The 5,208-nt window shown below is 36.0% G+C and overlaps 1 long non-coding RNA gene across 1 annotated transcript; it reads left to right on the forward strand.

The window, feature by feature from the left end:
- Positions 1-957: 957 nt before the first annotated feature.
- Positions 958-4,953, forward strand: LOC135154431 (uncharacterized). Its single transcript, XR_010293824.1, has 4 exons — positions 958-1,005; positions 2,808-2,909; positions 3,326-3,445; positions 3,935-4,953. It is a non-coding gene; the product is annotated as an uncharacterized LOC135154431 (long non-coding RNA).
- The last annotated feature ends 255 nt before the right edge of the window (positions 4,954-5,208 follow it).

A 5,208-nucleotide genomic window follows, 5' to 3' on the forward strand; every position in this document is an offset into this window, starting at 1 on the left:
TCTTCTTGTCCTAAACATGTCGACTTGACGAGATTGAGGATCTTGTCTTCTTGTCTTCTCATCCTAAATAAGTCGACTTGACGAGATTGAGGATCTTGTCTTCTTATCTTCTCGTCCTGACGAAGTCGACTTGACGAGATTGATGATCTTGTCTTCTCATCTTCTCATCCTAAATAAGTCCACATGTCGAGATAATGAATCTTGTCATCTCGCCTTCTCATCCTAAATAAGTCGACATGTCGAGATAATGGATCTTGTCATCTCGCCTTCTCATTCTAAATAAGTCGACATGTCGAGATAATGGATCTTGTCATCTCGCCTTCTCATCCTAAATAAGTCGACTTGACGAGATTGATGATCTTGTCTTCTCATCTTCTCATCCAAAATAAGTCAACATGTCGAGATAATGGATCTTGTCATCTCGCCTTCTCATCCTAAATAAATCGACATGACAAGATTGAGGATCTCGTATTCTTGTCTTCTTTCCTCGTCTTCTTGTCATCTTGGCTCTTTTTCTCGTCTTCTCATCTTGTCTTCTGGGGGCACGTCTAAGCTTCCGTAGGTTTGTATAAGTTAAGAGTGCACATAACAGGAATATGATCACACAAAAGAGAACTGTGTGGCCAAGGTTTGCCAACTATAATTTCATCTGACTGTCGATGAATCATCAATCATCGATGAGTCAAGGGCAAAGACCTTATATATTACTAGACCGAAAGCTGCGTGCGCGTTCAGCACAAAACAAATGAGATTAGGCTCCGCCTACCGCGATCATTTGAAGACAAAAATAAGCCCTCATTGACATTCATGAGCATGAAGATATTCATAATCCGGCCTTTTCATTGGCTAGGAGCGTCATTAATACGCGATTTCCCCGATTCTTTGTCATCGATACTAGTGGTATCGTGTTACAGAATTAAGTATTCATTTGACCTCATTACGTCATCTAATTTATTCATTCAGAAACTTTTCTTTCCACACAAAAATGGACCTACGAACACTCCGGTGAGTACGTATAAATTGATATAACCACATTAATTCAGTGGACTATTTACATATTTCACACTGTATTTTGTGATCTTAGGTTATTTCTTTAACTAATTAGAGAGTTTGCTATCATTCTTCTGTTAAAGAAAAGCAGAATTTGGTCTTTTAAATTGAAGTTAGATTGTCATCGTCGCCCGGCCCAGTGCAGCCTGTATGTTGCTTTTCAGTGGTTATGCCGCTGTGTCAACCACATGTATTTTGTACGGGCTCCTAGCCGGCTGGGCATCGAGAGAAAATCGGGCCGGGAGCCCATGATTGATTAAAACAAGAAGAATGAAGCTTCTTTTTGTACACTGTATAACGTATAGATCTAGAGGGAGATCTGCATCTATCTTCAGTAGATCGAGACTCAGTCAGGAATAAACTGTGAAGCGGAGTGTGGAAGAAGATATGCCTGTCATCATTGTGTCAATCCTCACTAGATTCTCGTCAGTTTCAGATATCAAATTTATTTTGCATAACTTCAGGCTTCTTCTGCATTTACCCCCCCCCCACCCATTTTAATTCTTATTGTTATTTATAATATATAGTTAGACTCGGTATACTATTAGAAATAACATGCTGCTCTGCATGTTTGTCTTACTCTTATTATCAATAGATCAAGATCTAATTTCTAACATGGTTAACAGAGCCTAGTCTTGCCTCTTAATTTTACTTCATCAGTTTATGTTATTTTTATCCATCGATGCTTGTAGTTGTACGTAGATCTAGGCCTACCTAATTAAAATCTAGTCATCTAACTTTTACTTTCCCAACCCTCGACACGTACCCCCAGGGCTTAGGATCTAGGTCTATAATTTTAGGCCTAGATGTAGGTCTGGGCCTAAACGACTACATTTACATATGTACGAGTATGACTGTTAGTGGACCAAGGAGATCTATAGATCTACTCTCGGTCAATAATGGCAATGAAGGTTAAATCAGACATCAAAAATTTCTAAATCGATATACCGGTAGGCCTACATCTAGGTAAAGTCATCGAAGGGTTAGCTTTACATTCTAGGTCTAGCTAGATAGATCGAGAGTCTATCGATAGTCTAGATCTAGACCTTATTTAGATACATGAATGCTGTCACGAAGCACTGATTCTGGTTGGACTAGATCTATACTTTTTTACAAATAGATCTAGACCTAGTGCATGAGATTATGAAATTATGTTGTTAAAATCAAATGAATTAAGATTCGGAATTAAAAGATGCAGATTTTTTTTTTTTGGGGGGGGGGGGCAGACATGTGAAAAATTTAGAGAAACCTGAAATTCAGAAAGCGAGGGCCCGAAGCAACCAATATTGCCTAACTTTTTTTAGGGCTGTTTTTTGCATTTTCTAAATTGGATTTCATGCAATTCTTTTTTTTATGAAGGTTTTCACATTTCAGCTCCCACCCAAACCCCTCCCCCTACAGTGTTAGAAAATTAATCCTTAAAATAAAAGAAGTTCCTGCAGCAGAGTCTCGAGAACACCTGTAATTTTACCAGCTAGATTGCATAATCTTACATCATATCATGTAAAATTACAGGAAATTCGTATTTGGTGTATGGAACCTTACAAATTTCCTTAAATAAAACACCATTTTCCCCTTTTTAAACAGACCTGTTCTGTAGAAAAATTCCTGTTTTATGAATTTACAGAATGATTGTTATTGCTTTCTGCAAAATCTTGTTTTTTTTCTGTAAAATCAGTTTTTTTTTTAACAGTGTACATACGGCCATGAAAGAGATCACTTGACACTTATTGTTCTCTCTTTTCTTTCACAAACAGGTTGAGTTTGAAGAACAAGAAAAACAGTAGAGGTCTACCCGGTACCTATGGTTAAACATGATGATCATAAGTGCATGCATCATTTTGCAGATTCTCATCCAGGTATAAAAGTTATACTAACCCATACAAAATTACAGATACATTACATGCATTGAAATGAATGTTAACCATGTTTACATTAAATAAAAATAACCTGAGCAACTGCTAAGAGGTAGGATCTATACTGAATATACACTTCTTATATATACAGGCTCTCGACTCTCTCGAGTCTAAAATAGAACCAATGCCAAAAGTTATGTACCTTGTTCAAATTTATAAAATAAGGTCATGTCCTTGATCTACTATTATTTAAATGGCCTTTTTATTTCCTATTTGTTTATAAACAAAGCAATATTTATTTTTCATGTTTTATATTTTATAAAATTCATTTTATTCATTCTTTAGTGTGATATTCATATTTCATATTTGTAGATTTACAATCTTTTTTAAATCTTATTATTTTACATTTTGTCCAATAGGATGATGCAGCTCTACAATTTCCATGGAGGTGATTGATGATGATAAACATTTGGTGAAGTAGGCCTAATAGAACAGTGATAGGACCACAAAGAGAAATACAACCTACAGCAGTTATATGAGTGAGTTAATTAGTGATTATTTGTAATAATGGGGGGTTTTCACAATTTTTTAGGCAACAAATAGACCTGCCTTTGAAAAAACCATTTCAATTCTGTGTTTAGATTATAGTTAGGTGTCGTTTTTATTCGCAGATAAAAATATTCTGTGCAACAAAACATATCAACTTTAATTCTGACTATTATATATAATTTATATATGTTAATTCATATATTCATATTTATAGGAAATCTCTGACTTTTTTTTTTATAGAGTACATGTAGTTATAATGGAGAGTGGTATGTAAACTGCATAGAACAGGTTTAAGTGATATGCTTTGTAGAAGTACAAGTTTATAATTAGTAGAAGTAAGATTTCCTATGTTATGTGATGAAGAAATATATATACCGGTATGTATAGTCTTACTTTTCTTAAAACATTTATGTTTTACAAATCATGACAATTTTAATTTAAATTCATTGATTTTCTTTCTATATTTTTTCAATCTGCAGGACTGGTGTAACAGATGTTTTCATTCCAGAAATCCAACAAATTGAAGAGTGACTTAGCTTAGGAAGCACTTGATAAAGATGGAAAAGGTTTTTTTTTTCAAGTCAAATTTTTTTAATATTATTATCACAACCCCAAATTCATGAAGTATGAAATTTCCTGTTGATTTTCATTAAAACTGATTGCAAAAGGAGAAGCTATAAACATACAAATAGGAGCGGCGAAGTGAAGTTGAAAGTGGGGGGGGGGGGAACAGGGAAAATGCTGTATTATGTGAAATTTTTAAGAAGTTGCGAGAGAGCAAAATTTTGACATTTTAAAAAAGAAAATCCAATTTTGTGATAGATTTCGACAAAATATTCAGAATGATATATTTCACCCTTTTTTTGGGGGGGGGGGGGCAAGAGTCCTTCAAGCCCCCCCCCCTCCATCTGTAGTGTACGAAACTGCTTATCTACCCCCACTCACATGAATTATTAAACTTAATGCACAAAGGATTTCCTTATTGTTTTCTTGTTTCAAAGGGCACTCGTCATGGTGACCATAAAACGGGTCCTCAGGTGAAAGGGGCACAGAACAAGTTCTTGAGGAGCACTTTTCTTTGGTAAAAGGGGGCAGTCATTCGAGAAAGCTAGGGCACTTACAAGAAGGCGAGGGGGCACTTTTTAACACATAAAACGCGCCCTCAGATGAAAGGGCACAAAACACGTTCGGGGGGGCATTTTTTGGTAAAAATTTGCATACAAGGAAGAGCACTTGGTAACACCTAAAACAGGTTCTCGTCAGGTGAAAGGGACACAGTACACGTTCGTGAGGGGGCATTTTTCTTACATAAATTAAAGGCACTTTTCAGTGCTTCAAAAAGTAGGGGGAACTATGCCCCCCAGGATCGCTGCCCCTGCATACAAAAAACATTTTCGTTCGATCCAAAGTGTTAACATACGCTTAAGAAAAAAAGTAAGGCTAAATCCTCTGATAATGTGATATTTTTTCTGGCTATTAATAAAATTCACAACTAACCAGAAAATGCCTTCATGTCTTTCATTTGTATTCATATAGTATTTGTACAGAGCTAAAATGAAAGGGATTTGGAATTGGCAAAATTCAAAATGAGATGGAGATCGAGAGAAAGAGTGATGAGAAGGGGGTTGAAAAGAGATGAGAAAGAAATGGAGGGGCACATATGAAGAGATAATTTAGAGGGGGAGGGGTAAGAGAGCATGAATGGTGGAAAGTAGGAACAAAGGGGTGGAAGAGAAATAAGATGAGATTTATG

Source organism: Lytechinus pictus, chromosome 6, assembly GCF_037042905.1.
Source record: "Lytechinus pictus isolate F3 Inbred chromosome 6, Lp3.0, whole genome shotgun sequence".
NCBI lineage: Eukaryota > Metazoa > Echinodermata > Echinoidea > Temnopleuroida > Toxopneustidae > Lytechinus > Lytechinus pictus.